Below are 18,494 nucleotides of genomic sequence, written 5' to 3'. Positions count from 1 at the left end.
AGAAATGTATCTTACACAGTTTTTGGTCCTTTCTTTGCAGAATTATTACAAAATATACATGTTTCTCTTGCTTAAATAATTAGCTAGGCATATTAGCTAAAATACTTAGTCATATTTTGTTTATAAAACTTCAATAAAAAGATCTGATTTCATCAATAATTTGATTGCATATTGCTTTTGTATTTGTCCTCAGTCACATCAAGCCCCAGGTCTCCACTGTGAACAAATGACTTTACAGAATGACAAGGTTCCTATATTCAACTCTCTAAAGGGCAATCAGGAGCTGGCAGCATCTGGATATAAGGTTTAGAGCACTGAGGTGCGTGGGGGATTGAAGGCCAAGAATGAATGGCAGAAATATCATACAAGACAGCTCAAGGGCCCCTTTCTCTACTTCCAAGTAAAAGAAATGTGAATATAAAATATAGCTGATATAATTTTGTCTGGATGGAAGCTGAATCTCACACACCAAACTGCTTCTAACTCAAACAGGACATACAGATGGGAGTGTGGTGATAACTTCTATAAGAAAAGGATGTTACTATTCACATAAGCAATTATTCATCACTGAGAACTCCAACATAGTGGGCCCCCAGGAGAAACAAATTTGGAGGTACTTTTCCTTCCAAAGCCAAGCTCCCATCATATAAATACAACATGCTACCACCTATGGCCAATTCATGAGTGCTGGCTAAGAATATATTATGCCTATGACTTACTCATGACCATGTATCCTGGAGTGTGGAAAAACAAGGAAAGAATAAACAGGCCACATTACAAAAAATAATAGAGCAAATTTCAAACCTTTTCTGTTAGTTTTTCTGAATGACTATTAAGGCTACTGATAGGATTATCATTATCTCACAAAGTTCTTTTCCAATCTTTCTATTTTTCATCCTGAAGATGTACCTAGGGATATAAATGAAAATGGGTACCTGGGACACAATGTCTGGTTTTGAAAGCAGGGATGTAACCCTAGATGGGTTTGTGAGTGTTTGCTGCGTGGCCCTGAGAATTCATCCATGGCACTCTTTACTAGGAGGCTGGGAATGTCCCCGTGAGCAGTTGCTAATGTTCTAATCACAAGGTCATGAAAGTGCTATCTGACATCACAACCTGATTATCCTTCATTCACAGTGAAAGTCCCTTACCAGATGCCCCTGTTCTTCCCTTTTGATCGGTTGACCCGGATTTAAATTCACATACTGGTTGCCTAGAATGCTTTTTAACAATACCAGCACTTAAGCAATATCCACAACCAATGAAATCCAAGCCCTGTCCCTCCCCTCCCCACAAAGGAATGTGGCTCCAAAGGCTGCTCCTGGGCCACACTGCTATTTAGTCAGCCACCAACAAACATAAGATCATAATTCTGCTATTGTGCTTAACCCCACCCATCACACATGTTTGCAACAGTCTTTTCTCTCCAGGTCTTTGCGTATATTATTCTTGTTGTCTCTAATGGTGGCTTCCGTCATAAATACCCTCTCTCATCACCTTTATCTTTCATCCCCCGCCTTTCTCCCCAACACTGTATATGTGTCTAAATCCTATCCATTCTCAGGTCTCTTTTGCCTTCATGTCACTTCCTCAATAAGCCTTCCAGAACAATCCACATACCGACATCCAAGCCTAGGTTACAAGTATTCATAGGGTAAAGAGCTTATCATCATTCCATTGGCTTGAAACTGACTTTTACTTCTCTTCCTCCCAACAGGACCAGAAGCTCTAATTGTTTGAATGTCTTGCTCACCACTGTAATTGTAACCTCTGCCCAGTATGCTTGGCAATTCCCTCTTCTCTGATTTTCAATATCCTGTGTTGAGTTTTACCACACAATGAGATCAAAATAGACATGTTATGAACATTCACCACAAATAGCTTTGTGTTTAGATGGAATCTTTAAATTGAGGCATCATTATTATCATCACAGTTAACTTGAGTATTTCCTAAGTTCTAACAAGTGATTTGCATGCAGTATCTCATTTAATATCACAGCGAGCCTATGAAGTAGGTTCTGTTTTTATCCTCACCTTACAAGTGTGGTAAACTAAATCTCAGAGATTAGGTAAATTGCTCAAAGCCAACAAGCTAGTAGGTGGTGGTGCTGGTGGTTTAGTTGCTAACTCGGGTTAGCAGTAACTCGTGGACTGTAGCTCGCCGGACTTCTCTGACCATGGGATTCCCCAGGCAAGAACAGTAGAGTGGGTTGCCATTTGCTTCTCCAGGGGATCTTCTTGACCCAGGGATCCTTCACTGCAGGCAGATTCTTTACTGATTGAGCCACCAGGAAGGCCCTAGTAGGTGGCAGAGATAGTACTTACATCCAGGTCGGTGTGATACCAAGATGATGCGTACCCTTAACCCTCACCAGGCTGTTATTATCTTGAGGAACAGGTAAAAGGAGACTATCTCCACTTTTGACTTGCCAGAAGGTGTGCAAAGCAAGACATGTGGGCTTTAGTGGCATCACACCTGACCACACAAGGGAAAGGATCCCAGCAAACCCACAGGTAAGTGAATAGATGTATATCCTGACTAGAAGGCACGCGGCCTCTCAGCTATGACTGTTTCCTTAAGAGTTTTCATTCTCCTTGGGCCTATGTAAGCCAGTCATGGGATTTCACACTAAGGACTTGAATTTGTGTCACCTGCATTTGTGTAAGGACAGTCAAAACACACAACATGGGATGGTAATCTGCCTAGACATTAGGCGTCTCTCTTAGCTATTCAGTGCTGGGCATTAAACTAACAGTCAGTTGACAGTAGCCTTCTATAGAAGAGGATAAAGCATACATGTCATTCTCCATTTATCCTAGAGAATAGCTCCACCAGGCTCTTCCATAGTAAACATACTATGATTTTCTTCATTTTATGTTACATTAAAACTTGTAGTATGTTCTGTTTTCCTCAAGGAAAAAGTAATTTATTAAAATATGTTTTGGAAGTAAAATGAGTCAATATTAATACTGATGATACAAGGTTATTATCACTTTGACAACTTTGCTTAATTCAGTAAATATTCCTCAGCATAGTAAACATTGGCTACAAAGTCTGTGGTTAATACAAAGTAGGTAAATTGATTGACAAGTAGAGTCTGTAGATTCAGGGCTCTGTGAGTTTATAGATGGGGAGTTTGTTGATAACTAGTGGTAAGATGAGAAGTGAGAACACTGATGTGATTTTTAATAGTTAAGTCAATTTTTTAAAAATGTTACTTGATGAAATACTGCCTGTGAACAGATTTTCAGACAGACTTGGTAATTTGTTCAGCAGCTTTTCATTGCGGAAGAAAAAAATATGATGGTTAGTTTGAAAGCATTTGAAAAGACTGAATTTGCTTAACACACGGCTTTATTTGTTAGAAGCTTGTGGTTAAAATAAAATTTCAGTGATATGATGATCCTACACGAATTTTAAAAGTGTATTTTATTATGAAGGAAGACCTTGAAGAAGAGGGTTAAGAAAATGTTATTTTAGTCTATCTATTATTATCTGGAAGCATGTCAATAGTATGTTCTTCAAAAGAATTGATGGGAAATGTTTATCAGCAGATAATGAAGCCAAAGATTGTTTATGACAACATAGGGAATACACTCCTTGACAAGGTTTTGAAGTATAGACATGAGGGTCATTCTCATGGCTGCTTTTGATAACATTCGTCATTGTTGAATATCTAGATTTTAAAATACAGTGTGTTTTTGTATGGAGAGAATTGCTAGGTAGAGTATATCATGTTTATATTAGCCTTGATGGCACCATCACACACAAATAAAGAATTCATGTTATTAGCTTAATATGTGGTCATTTTCCTGCAATTTACTCTTGCTTGTGCTTTATTTTACTTCTTTATAAGGATTTTTTTAGTGCCACAAGTAGATAGGCTTACTTGGATATGTTAACACCATTTCCATGTGTTTATTTACAAATCTATGATTTAAAAGATTAGTGTTCATTGACTAGTGATTTTCAAACATCAAAACTGCTGTTAATTAGTCACATTACATGGCATGCGAGTATAAAGAAATTATATATTTGAGATATCATCTGTTTGAATATTTTTAGTCCATCACTAAGTCTTCACTATGATTTAATTTGGAAAAAAGCATAAACAAGATTTCAAAGAAGACAAACAGGATAACAAATCTGATTAGGAATTACTAGATTGGGAGGCGTAATTATCATATATATGTATCTATACATATATGACAGTACTTTAAGAACAGTATATTTCTTCAAGAACACTATACTCTTTAATGGAGCTTCCCCTGTGGTACTAGTGATTAAAAAAAAAAAAATCTTACCTGCCAGTGCAGGAGACATAAGAGATGAAGGTTCGATGCCTGAGTCAGGAAGATCCCCTGGAAGAGGGCATGGCTACCCACTCCAGTGTTCTTACCTGGAGAATCCCATGGACAGAGGAGCTGGTGGTCTATACTCTATAGGTTGCAAAGAGTTAAAAGTGACTGAAGTGACTGAGCATGCAGGTCTTTAATAGTCTTTAATACCTGTTTTCTATATTACTATCAAATGTATGAAATAGTCACTTTGTAGAGTCTGAAGGAGTTGGGTCACTGAAAAGTGGGTCACCTATGGAAAGCAGCCTTGAATTTATTCATTTATGGATCAAAGCCTCTTTTAAAAGTACTTTTTAAAAACATGGATGGTGATTGTTAATAATAATCTATAAACCATTCAAGTAGGGGGTCCTCTGAGCTATTATTTTAAAAAAATACACAACTCTATAGGCAGCTGGTGATGTATTGATCGTTACAGTCTGAGACTGGCAACAGGGCTGTAGAATGAGTCCACTGTATGGCTATGAGCCATGGAAATTTCCCACTTCTTGTGCTCTATTCATTACAGTGAGATTCTTTAAGAAATCTCGGCACCTGCCCAATGGAGCATAAATATATGAGGTTGAAGTCCTTAGATTTGCACATCTTAGAAACCTTTAGAAATGCTGAGCTTCATTCTCTTTTTTTTCTTTCTGCTCTGAACAGTAAAAGTGACCAAGAATCTTCTATGCTTAAACAAGACAGAATGAAGGATCCAAAGACGAAAAAGGAGGCTCTGGTTTCATGGTCCTTTTATCTTAGGGCAATCAGATGGGAACAACGTTAAGCTGAGCACGCTGTGGGCTGTCTCCTAGACATACAGAAAAGGGCAAGAGAGACACATTTCTCCTGAGGACATCAGGAGAGCTTTCCTAGCAAAGGTGTGAATAGGTTGGGGATAAAATAGGGATGAACAATGGGGAAGGAGCTTCCATAGAGAAAGAAGATTCTAAGTGGGTATGTGAAGAGTAGAGAGCTTGTTCAGGGAAGAAGTGGAAGTTAGTTCAGCTAAAAGCATAGAGTGTGGAAGGAAGATGCAGTGGTTTAAGCATATTCATCTCACACTTACTGCTTGGATATAAAGGTGCCATTTGCAAAGCTGTGCTTGTTTCTAAAGCTTAGAGTGAGTGGGTTCTTGTCTATGAAGCTGTCTCCTCAGAAGACTCCTAGAAAATGTAAAAGATGCTGAGTCTATGCTGGAAATGAGAAGAATTCAGGAGACCTACCTACGGCTTATGTTCATGAGGCAGAATAATTATTACTGGCAGGCACTGATAATCCTTTATAAGATATTCTTTAATTCTTATGTATTGCCCAAATGGCTTTACACAAAAATAGTAGTTGGTTCTTAGAAAGTCTCTTTTTAAATTAATTTCTAAGGCTTTTTTTTTTGCCAAAGCAGTGTAGTTAATTTCAGCACAAGTTATGTTCCTTCTCTTAGTCTTCCTTAAAATCATTACTTTTCTGTTGCTTATCTGAGTATGAGAGTTCTTTACTATTTCTAATATTTGTCAATTGTTCGCCCTCTGCTCCAAACTTAAGGTATTAGGAACTTTCATCTTTTGAGTATTCATTTTGGCTGACTGCTAATTAGAACTTTGCATCTGCCTCCTGAGTCTTAGCAAACATGTAAATCGGGATACATGATAAGAGCGGCAATTGAATCTGCCTTTTTGTCTACAACTCGCCCAGCATGTTGGATGGTTTTTGGATGAAAACCCCTCACTATAAAAAATAAAAGATGTTGGTATCATATAATCATTGTTTTTTGTCTTTATGTACAACCTATTTTCAATACCATGTTTGGGTGTCCCTGCATGTGTGTCCTGTGTGTGCATGTACTGTGTCCTGTTTATCTATAGCAATGTTTTCAAACCTGATTGTATTTCTGTTCTCACCCAGAATACTCTCAGAACTGCCTTCTCTCAGCTTCAGTTGGTGAGTGTGGAATACGTTTATTATTTTTTGTTCTATACAAAGTTAGTAAGTGTTTCTATGTGTGAGGCATTGGCTAAGCCCTGAGGGCACAAAGCTGATTTTCAGCCCGTGTGGGCATTATGTCCATGCTAGTTGTTCAGATCTTGCCCTTTGCACCCCAGCCATTCTTTTAGTCATCTTGTATCTCCCTCTGGGATTCAGACTTGTCTATGGTCTACCAACTAAAAGATTAATACCAGGCCCACGGCAGGAGTGCTCCAAGCCTCAGTTCTAGTGCCTACGTCAGTTATCAGCTCTGTTGGGTTAGCACCCATGACATATGTCTGTTAATAATTTTGTTTATGTTTTTGTTTTTTGGCTGCACCGAGAAGCATGTGAGATATTAGTTCCCTGACCAAGATTGAACTCCTGCCCCCTGCAGTGGAAGTGCAGGGTCTTAACCACTGGACCACCAGGGAAGTCCTGTTAACAATTTTGAATATCTCCCTAGACATACAAGCAAATAGACTATGGTCTCTGACCTTAAACTTCTCATATTCTTAGAGCGGAAACAGATATGCACAATTATTGTACAAAAAAAATGTGCTCTAAATATTTGTATACAAATCTAGCTAGCTAGTTAACTATCATATATCTAGACACAAGAAAAAAGTTTTTATAAAGAAAGCTCCATTTAAAATAAATAAACACCTTAGAAAGTTAACGATAAAATACGGTCTTGTTCTAGCTATAGGCATAATTAAAAACACATGCTCTTGTCAACATACTGTGAATGTTTTAAAAATAAAAACAAAATGCCACTCAACTCCTTTTCAATACAGTAAAATACAATTTTAACATATCTACTTATATTCCAGTAACGTATACCCCACATTTAAATTATGTCACCCCAAATGGACAAGCTGCTTCTCCTAAGAACTGAATATCACAAAGACTGTGGTCTCCTCGAAGTCAGACAAAGTCCATTCATTTTAGTTTTCTTAGTAGAACCCATTATCCACTTTTGGAAAATGCTACTTGAATTGCTAAATCCAATTAGCCTATGAATTTGGTAAATTCTTGCACAGGAATGATATGTAAAGGTTCATGCTTTCAATGCTTTTGAACTTAAACTAAATTCAAAATGGCCCCAGATGTCTTGATATTTTCTAAAATGTTGACAATAAATCAAATATATTTACAAATTTCATTTAAAAAAACTTGTATTAACCAAAGATAAAGTAATGATTAACAATTTTTTCATTACATTATACTTTTATTGAAAAAGAAATAAGTTCTAAGAAGCCAGCTGATTTTAGGCATTAAGTACAAAACACAAGTAAAATTCCTAAGGATCCTGGGTCAGCATAGTTTCAGATTTAGTTTCTATAGAATGAACTACAACAATATTACAGTTACAATACTGTTCAACAGGTTGCTATATCACATTTGATCTTAAGATTTAATTTTTTATAGCATAACAAGAAAGCAAATTGATTTATTTCAGAAATATGTTTAAAAAATAATGTTTTAAAAATAGTTTTCCCATCTTCTGTTAACTGGAAAATTAATGGAACCCTAAACTTTCATTCACTGGTGTTCTGAATGGTCAAGTTTTAACACATTATCATCAATGTGTTCCCTTGCATTTATGTAAAATTTTAGGTATCTAACTATTCTTACATAGTATTTCTCATTCTATTTAAACCTCATGATTATCCTATGATATAGGTTTTGTTAGGACTGTTTCACAGATGAAAGTATACAAAAGTCCAGGGATGTAAATAGACTTGCCCAAGATCTTAAGACCCAGGACTGGAATCCAAGTCTTGATTTTTGAGGCTTTTGATGGGTAGGAAATATAGGATGGGAGAGAAGAGTATTTGTTTCAGTTACTACACAAGGGCAAAAGTCATTTTAAATACTGAGGTTTGACTAAATGTTATCAAAGTTAACCATTTTATAGAGCAACTGCTAGAAATTGATACCAAAAATGTGACAGTTAACCAAAAAGCACATGATGGCTAAAACAGTGATTACTATGCTATTACCTGATACAAAAGAAGCAAAGAATTGCCTTATCTTTACATTTATGAACTTTTGGATCATTTTGTGGGTTCCCTCCAATTGCTACTTCTACAGTAAGTTTAAGGACTTCCCTGGTGGCTGAGATGGTAAAGCGTCTGTCTACAATGAGGGAGACCCGGGTTCGACCCCTGGGTTGGGAAGAGACCCTGGAGAAGGAAATGGCAACCCACTCCAGTCCTATTGCCTGGAAAATCCCATGGACGGAGGAGCCTGGTAGACTACAGTCCATGGGAACGCAGAGTCGGACACGACTGAACAACTTCACTTTCACAATAAGCTTAAACCACACAAATCAGTCTCAAGTCATCCTCAGTGTGTGTGTGTGTGTGTGTGTGTGTGCATGTGTGTGTGTATCTAGCATGTAATTCAGTGGTTTTAGCTCTGAAGCTGGTGAGATCATGTCCTGTTTTGCTTCTGGCCTAAAGGTGCCTTTCATAGTCTTTCATTTTCATATTGACTTTACCCAGAACCTAGTTGAAGGTTCAATCAGTGAAATAAAATTACAATTATTTCTACTTAGAGAAATATGACAGCTAGAATTTTTATGTTAATTAATCTTTGGTTTTTTATTATTGTGTGACTACCTATCATATATTTCCTTGCAATTCAGCTTTAGTACATTCTATAAATTATTTTAGTTTATTCCAGCATTAACCTGACTTGCAAATGGTTAAATCTGCACTGAATCTTTCATGCTCTAAAATCCAGTATGCTCTATATTAACATCAGAAGAAACTGTTTTGATATTCAGAAATAATTGTAATAGCAAGAATAAACCACAATTCACTGAATTCATGGTCAGATTATATTCTTGTTATCATGTTAGATTCTATGTAAGTAAATTAGTACATCTTAAACATAATGAACCATAATTCACAAACATACTCATATTTTCCTCGGACTCGGACTAAAGAACAAACAGGTCGCTGCTGTTCTTGTCGAGCATCCCACAGCCAAATGAGGAAACTCCTGCTTCCTCACCTGCATACCCAGTTAAGCACCATCTGTTTCCTGTTTTAATGTGATATCTCACATAGTTTTTCCAAACCTTTCACATCAGTAAGCACAATCCTAATAGACAGTTAATATGAATTAAGAAGCATGTTTTCACCAAAACTGTGTTCATTTTTTTTCTCTCTCTCTCTCATTTTCTGAAATGTGTAACACTACACTGGCTGAGCCAAACCCACTTCAGTAGCATGAAATTCCCTAGATTAATATAGGTTATTTACAGCATATTGACTAGACTCTGGTATCCAGGAGCAGGGGGCTGGGCAGTGCAGAAGCACACGTGCCTAACAAGGAAGCTGGGATTTTAATAGTGCATGGGAGGAAGTAGCTCCTACTTCATCTTGCCTCCTTTTCTAATAGTTAAAGCCTTCCAGCTCCCCACCACCTCTATCCCTTACCATGTGAAATTATCAAAATCATGAGGATCTCAGCAACCCAGGCAATTGTGAATCTACTCTCTGCCCCATCTTTACTGGCTGTTACTGTTTTCATCTCTGAGACACTGGCTGGCTGGGGCCAGATCTATCAGGTAATGATGTATGCTTTAGTTTCCTATAAGTTCTGGATGTTGGGAAACAAACAATGACTAATTCGTTTCCTCTTGGGAAAGTGGTTTGAGTCCCATGGAATCAATGAATAAAATGATGTGCTACAGACGCTGACCTTCAGCTGGATTCCCAAACAGCATCTCGCTTTCCATTTTTATAAGGATGTGTGCTGTTGATGCTGTTTATCGAGCTTCTTTAGTGAAGGAGTCCACCAGTTAAATTGTCATGGAGCCTTTTGTATATGAATTGTTTCTGAATGCCAAACGTGTTGCTTATTTATGGAGGACATACAGTGTAATTAAGTGTTTCTCAAACTTTAGCATCAAAATAATCCAAAATGTTTGTGGAAACACAGAACATTGGGTCCTACCTACATCCTCCCATCCAAGTCTCTGATTCAGTATTTCCATCATGGAGCCCAATAATCTGTAACAGGTTTCCAGAAGATGCTGCTGCTGCTGGTCTTAGGACCACACTTTGAGAACCACCGGTGTATTATGTAGAGCTCCAAGAATGGATTTGGATTTGCCTGTATTTTAGACCTGGCTCTGCCCCTTAACAGTTGTGTGACCTTGAAAAAGTTATTAACCTCTTGAAACCTCAGTTTGCTCAGCTGTAAAATGACGGTAATACCCACTTCATGAAGTTGTAGTGAGATTAAATAAGAGGATGCATGTGGAATACTTAGGCCAGTGGCTGGGGGAAAAAAAACCCACAGTTATTCGGTAATGTCACTCTCATGCTCCTGATCTGTTTAGGGGAAAGAATGCTATGTGGGCCATTTCGGTATTTCTATATTTCACTATACTAAGATCTGAAGGAGGGAGAGGAAACAGACAAGTAATGTGAGAATATATAAAAATAGGTGGAGATTTCCCAAGAGTTATGTATAATGTGGTTTAAACACAAAGTAAATTATTTCTTTGATAGTGTGTAGCTCAGAAACAAGCTGCTCTTTATCTTAGCCACTAGAATCCCATCCAAGAATTAATCCCATCCAAAAATACCTCAATGACAAGTGTTAGGTTGATTTCCTTCTCTGCTTAATTCGGTGAATCTCCAGCCATAAAATAATATGCTTATTAAATACAAACTCTTCTTCAGATTCACCTCGTAAAGTGTGTTAGCTGCAAATCTAAAATATAAAAAATAATTTATGTGTACTCATGTATACACACTTGTGTAGTAGTTTTGATACTTATATTTGTATTAATAGTTGCGTATTTTCTCAATAATATGAAAACTCTTCATAAGTATGGATAATCAAGATTTTATATCTACTTCTAAAATAGATTTATGGGGTTAGAAGGAATCTTAGTGAATGACTTTCTAATATAAACCTTGAATAGGTCACATGCTTTATAAAAATAAAAAAGTTATCAAAATGCTTCTAACTAAATCATATCTGTTTATTACCTAATCTATTTTAGTGAGTATAGGCATATCACCATTTTACAGGTGAAGCCAGTGAGGTATAAGTGCAAATGCTGTCTCAGGTGATACAGATAATTAGAGCTAAAGTCAGAAGTGAAACAAATGTTACTGAATTGAAGCAACTTACCACTAGCATAATTATTTCTTGTGTGAACATCTATTCTATAAGATTGTCAAGCAATAGCCTTTTGTTTCGGAGAAGGAAATGGCAACCCACTCCAGTGTTCTTGCCTGAAGAATCCCAGGGACGGGGAGCCTGGTGGGCTGCCGTCTACGGGGTCGCACAGAGTCGGACACGACTGAAGTGACTTAGCAGCAGCAGCAGCCTTTTGTTTCATTCAGTTTCTTAGCAACAATTTACTGAGTACTCACTATATGCTGATATGGGCACCAGACAGAGAACAACCATCCCACCGGCATGATGTCAAGAGTTAATTTTTTCCAGCAAATCTTTTAGGTTTTTCATTATTTGCATCACACACAATCTGTATTTCCAAGTCAAAATTTGTAGCTACAACTGAAATTGGGATCATCTTCAAAAATAAAACATGTGGAAAAACCTACTTTAAAAGCCGTCTTGTGATCCTTCCTGAATAAAAACTGGGCATCTATTCTATTGACATCTACACCTTAAGTAAGAATATTTGCAAATATGGGGCTGTAAGTAAATCTGTAGATGTTTACACAGAGTTATTTCTAGAATTCTAAAATATGAGCACTGGACAAGCTGATTTTTAAGCTCACTTCCATTTCTAATATGCTGTTTTCCGGATTCAAAAGTATTTGGAGAGCTTCTCTGGTGACTCAGTGGTAAAGAATCTGCCTGTAATGTGGGAGACATGGGTTCAATCCCCGATCCTGTAAGATCCCATATGCTGCGGAGCAAAGAAGCCTGTGCGCTGCAAATATTGAAACTGGGTTCTCGAGCGTGGGAGCCACAACTACTGAGGCCCACATGCCCTGGAGTCTGTGTTCTGCTGCAAAAGGCCACCGCGATGAGAAGCTATCGCACCGCTGCTAGAGAAGAGCCTTCGCTCTCGACTGGAAAAAAGCCCAAGCAGCAGCAATGACCCAGGGCAGTCAAAAATTAACTAAATTACTTTAAAGAAGTATTTGGAATGTAAATGTGTATTTCGTTAGTTTCCCCCATATTTTGTTCAAGTTTATAATAAGCTTAATAATAAATGTTCAAGTTTATAATCAGCTTTACTTTCTATACTTCTTTTCAAAGGAATTGATAAAAGAAGCTCTGTGGCACTAAAATCTATAGATAAAGCTAACATTTGAGACTCATATAAATGATCATATGGTATAAAACCTTTCGTGTCTGACTTCTTTTACTTAGCAAAATAATTTTGCTATTCATCCATGTTGCTGCCTGTGTTCCTATATTGCTTAGTAGTATTCTATTGTATGGATGTAGCATAGTACTTTTATCCATTCATCCATTGATGGACTTCTGGATTAGTCTGGAAAGTTTGGGATTTTGTGAAAAAGCTTTTGTGAATATTAATATAGATGTCTTTGTGTGGACATGCGATCCATTTTCAGGGGTAAATACCTATAAGTGGCACTATTGGCTCATATGGTAAGTATATGTTTAATTTTATCAGAAATTTTTCTAAAGTGCTGCACAATTTGTTTTCCCACCAGCATTGTAGGAGAAATGAGCATAAAGAACAAAATTTAACACTATCAAATTGTACTTCTAGCTATACAATCATATGTATTTATATCAAATCATACTAAAAGTATATGGATAGTATTCTTCATATTATCATACTGTAAGAATATACTCTGTTCCTTATTTTCTGCAAAAAGTTGTGATTATTTTCTGTTGTCCTTTTCCACTGCCTACCTTTAGAGACTTTTTCCTAATTATTTCTGTACCCCTTATTTTAGCAAGGCAATACCTTGTTACCATGATTAAACTATTAATTGAAATATTTTTGCACGTCAATGACGACAGGTAGAGGGTGGACCAAGGAACCTCCAATCAGACAGCCAAGGCTAAGAAGACTAGGAATGTGTCTTTCCCAAGATTATGACATGTGGACATAAGAAAGCCAGGAGTTTCAGCCAAGGTTGTACAGTCTTGTCTATGAAATGATCCTCAGAACTAGAGACTTGAGTTGAAAATTAGAAACAAAGTTTTAAAGCCAAAGAGTCAAAGAGCCCAGGAGAAATAATGGCCAGAAGTTTTGTAAGTGGTATGTACAATAGGCGATGGCTAGGGAACTTTTGGAAATAGAAGAGGCTGACACCCTCAGTTCAGTTTCTTTGCATCCCTCGAATACATGTGTTTGGTTGGTCAAAGTAATTCAAGGAGGACAAGGAGAAACAGATTTCTCCAACATTTTAAGGCTCGATATGTTTTCTACTTCAATGTGTATTACATAAATTAACATAGCTTACAATCAAGTTTCATAAACTACCCAAAGTTCCTATGTCCACACAAATCAGTAGTTTATTCAGCATTGTCAACCTGTTAATCTCATACAAATAAAACCTGATGCTTTATGAAAGTGATTCTTATTCAACACTTAGGTCACAGTGGTATTACAAATTTGGCAATTCAAGGTTTCAGGACATACTCCTTAACCTTGTTAAGAATCTTTGGTAAGTAGCTCCTCTTCCTTGAGAGATATTAATTTCAAGTTCCAACTTCAGATGGCCACTACAGGAGCAAAGACTGGCATGCCCTGGGAATAGAAAGCATCAAGGATGCAGCTGGAAATGAGAGGTGTGCTTATGGCCACCTCCTCTAATAAAACACCTTTCTGACCACTGTGCTGTGACCAGTTAATTTTCATGACTCAGATTTTGACCCTGTTCAAGCTCAAAGGAAGGAAAAAGCCAACAACTTGGCAACCATGCGTACTTGGGACAGCTAGATCCACCCAGCTGGTCTAACAGTACCTTCAGTTTTGTACCCAGTTCTCTCTCATCTATTTCTATACTCGAGTTGGTTTCTGCATAAGAACCTGGTTTATTAAAATTTGGGCGTCCTTCAATGACACTTTCTCTGCTGATAGCAAGGAGAATAACTTAGTTTCTATAATCAGGATGGGGGAAGGAAATGGCAACCAACTCCAGTATTCTTGCCTAGAGAATCCCAGGGACAGAGGAGGCTGGTGGGCTGCCGTCTATGAGGTCGCACAGAGTCGGACACGACTGAAGCACTCAGCAGCAGCATGAAAGTGAAAGTTAAGTCGCTCAGTTGTGTCCGGTGGGTTACAGTCCGGGATTCTCCAGGCAAGAATACTGGAGTGGGTTGCCATTTCCTTCTCCAGGGGATCTTCCTGACCCAAGGATCGAACCCAGGTCTCCCTCATTGCAGGCAGACGCTTTAACCTCTGAGCCACCAAGGAACCCTAGCAGCAGCAGCAGAAACATAGTCGGGATTATAGTCGGGTCCCTCACATGCTTCCAAATGTTGAGTTCTCATTGGATCCCACTTTGTAGACCCTCCCTGACTCTCTCAAATCCATGGTCCGCTGAAATCTGAAGACGCATAATTATGCGATTACTGTCTGGTTTTTTGGTTCCTCAAATATTCTTGTAGGACAAACAGTGGGAGCCTGGAAAAAAAGAGAAAACCAAATAAATATTGTAAATGACAAGCACTGAACTATAGAGATGGGCTCCCTAAGACAGTGTGTGTGTATGCTGGTCGCTCAGTTGTGTCCAATTCTTTGAGACTCCATGGACCGTAGCCCACCAGGCTCCTCTGTCCATGGAATTTGCCAGTCTAGAACATTGGAGTGGGTTGCCATAACATGCTCAAGGGGCTCTTCCTGGCCCAGGAATTGAACCCAGGTTTCCTGCATTGCAGGCAGATTTCTTACAATCTGAGCCACCAAGGAAGCCCCTAAGACAATTGAAATTACTAAATTAATATTTGAGATCAATTTATAATTTTCCTGTCACTAATTTATGCAATTCTTTTATTCTTAACCAGAACATAAGCTAACTTCTACTAGAAATGTTAACACTCTACAGTTAAGTGTAAATACTTCTTAAGTAAAGTTAAAGGTAAGAGATAATTTCTTTCTGATGTATAATTTAGCTACCTTTTAATGTTTCTGCCTGACTTGAGGAGAGGAGGCAAAAACATATGAGACAAAATGGCCCTTCTTTTGTTTTATAGAAATGATGTTAATGTGATTTTCAACTTAGTTTGAAAGCTGGAGAAATTTCCATTTAATTTCTTCTTTGGGATGACTTTGTCATTAAGAAGAAAGAAAACAGCTAAGGTAGCGTGGGATTGTTGTGTAATATGCCTAGCCTCAGCAACAGTTCCCTTAAGTTCGACTCATTGTGGCAAAACTCCCTCTTCCTTCAGAACACATGAAAGTGATACCTGGAAGAATAAAGGTGTCGATGTCATTAGAACATTTCCCAGGTCTTTTCCATCTTTGACTTATACCTCACATGCATTCCAGATAGAAGACACATCAATTCTGGTTTGAACTTACCCAACTGAAAAGCTCAACCCACTGTACATAAGTCATGTTGTCTCTCCCTGTTTCACACATCAATTGATAATAAAGATCCTGGAATCATAATTAGCTGGTGACTTTCTTGATGATCTCATCAAGACAGGCGAGAAGAGAGATCTTAGCTGAGCTATACTGGCAGCATCAAGATGCCTATTGTTAATGTGATGTTGTCAGTCAGCTAAAACATGAGAGCATCATGTGTGCCTCAGGAGGATGTCATCCTGCCTGTTCTGTAGTCATGCTTCCCTGAGTGTGGCTTAAAGGGGAGGGGGAGATGATGGGAGCCCATCTGGAGTCACTTTCTTAGCCATCATGAAGCTGAAGCAGGTTGGAAGTAATGAGCTACAACTTAAGACCTCGATCCATAAATAATAGTTATCCTCATTGAGGTAGCACTTTTCAGCCACAGATTTTCACCTTATGCACCGTTCTCACCTCACCCCTCTGGAGAATGTGATGCAAAAGAAGAATGACATCTATGAAAATCTGAAAGTGATTCCAGAGTTCCAGTTCCCTGTTTTCTGAATCTATGCACGTAGGTATGCTTAGTCGTGAGTTGTGTCTGACTCTTTGTGACCCCCTGGACTATAGCCCACCAGGATCCTCTGTCCTCGGGATTCTCCAGGCAAGAATACTGAAGTGGGCTGCCATTTCCTTCTGCAAGGGATCTTCCCCATTCAGAGGTTGAACTCGCATCTCCTGCACTGGCAGGCAGATTCCTTACCATCTGAGCCACCAGGGAACCAACAGCATCTAATTTCCCAGGCCTTTTTGCTGGTCCTGAAGGGAAAATATGAAAGCTATGAGCTTGAAACTGAAATGAAGGAAGCAGAGTATTTTCACTTGGCACTAATAACAATGAGGATGAATAAAGAGAATCAATGTATACTGTAGAGGAGTTATGCTTTCTACTTTCTCTTTTTCCTTTCTATTAAATGGAGTGTACAGGTAATGGCAGGAACTGAAGCAGCTCTTTTAAAGCAGGAGATGAAAGCCATGTGTTTGGTATGGCTGAGTGTTGCTCAGATAGAAAGGACCTGGATCTACACCATGAGATGACTGTATAAGCTCTCAACTGTTTAAACTCAGGTTGTTACATGAAATAATAAACTTTTACTTTGTTCAAGCCATTGAATTTTGGGGTTCCTTTAACAGAAATAAACATCCTAATTAATGCACAATTTCTTCTACTGGGACATCAGTCTTTCAAGATCCCAATGCTAATTCTCTGAAACCTTACTGCTTTTTCAGTTTCAAGGAATGTTGTTATTCCAAATATGCCCATTTTGGGCTTTCCTGGTGGCTCAGCTGGCAAAGAATCCGTCTGCAATGCAGGAGACCTGGGTTCCATCCCTGAGTTGGGAAGATCCCCTAGAAAAGGAAACGGCTACCCACTCCTGAAGTATTCTGGCCTAGAGAATTCCATGAACTGTATAGTCCATGGGGTTGCAAAGAGTTGGACATGACCGAGTGACTTTCACTGTCCATTTTGGCCTGTTTCCTCTTTATAGTCCACTAGACTTCCCCCCTCAGATGTCACCTTGTCTGCAAGGCCTCTTCTGATTCCCTAAGAGTTTGTTGTAACCGTTATCATTTCACCACTACAGTAGGGGCGGGATTGTAATTGTAGCCTTGCATGTGAGTCACTTGGAGAAGGGAATGGCAACCCACTCTAGTAATCTTGTCTGGAGAATTCCATGCACAGAGGAGCCTGGTGGGCTCCAGTCCATGGGGTCACAAAGAGCTGGACACGACTGAGTGGCTAACACACACACATGTGAGTCACTACCCATGAATTCACCACATGCACAGAGTCTGGCCCCTGGAAGATACTGAACAAAGGTGAAGTCTTGTTAACTAGATGAGTTCTCCAAGCTCCAAAGAACTTACCTTTCTCTGAATTCTCATTTCCTCCAATTTTCTTTACCATAAAATTTAGCATATTTGACTATTTACCATGTTGCAAACCTTCCCCAAAATTTTGGCTACTTATATATATATATATATATCTTGGGATATATAAATAAAGCAGACAACTGACACTCATGAGCCAGCCTGTCCCCAAGGGATCATAGGTCAAATTAAGGTCTGGCCTCCACAATCACTATGCCAGTCACCTTAAATTGGCAAGTCATTATCATTTCAAGGACCTGCCTTATAGGGAGTGCTGGTTGTCTTTATCATCATTCATTCATTCATTGAGAATATTTTTTTGAGTACCTAATATATGCCAGACACTCTTCTAAGAATCCATTTGAGAGCAAAGCAAAGATCTTTGCCCTCATGGAGCTTTATATCCTAGATGGAAATTGTTTTATAAATTCAGCTACTTTGAATAAAAGTACCTATATTTTTATTTGAAAAATTCAAAATAATAAGAAATATGATTTATTGTCTTTGTACATCAGGAGATTTCATAAACAATGCATTTGGTCACGTAGATAATGTCAAAGCATAATGTAAAATATAAAGCTTTGTGTAGGCCTGAGGACTCATAACTATTAAATATATGATTTTGATAAAGCACATCATTTAAAGGTAGATAAGAGACTGGCAAAGTCAATCTTAAAGGAAATCAATCCTGAATATTCATCGGAAGGACTGATGCTGAAGCTCCAATACTTTGGTATGAAGAGCCGACTCATTAGAAAAGACCC

This window comes from Odocoileus virginianus, chromosome 15, assembly GCF_023699985.2.
Source record: "Odocoileus virginianus isolate 20LAN1187 ecotype Illinois chromosome 15, Ovbor_1.2, whole genome shotgun sequence".
Taxonomy (NCBI): Eukaryota; Metazoa; Chordata; class Mammalia; order Artiodactyla; family Cervidae; genus Odocoileus; species Odocoileus virginianus.
The sequence above is the reverse complement of the archived record's forward strand: the minus strand, read 5'-3'. Positions refer to the sequence as shown.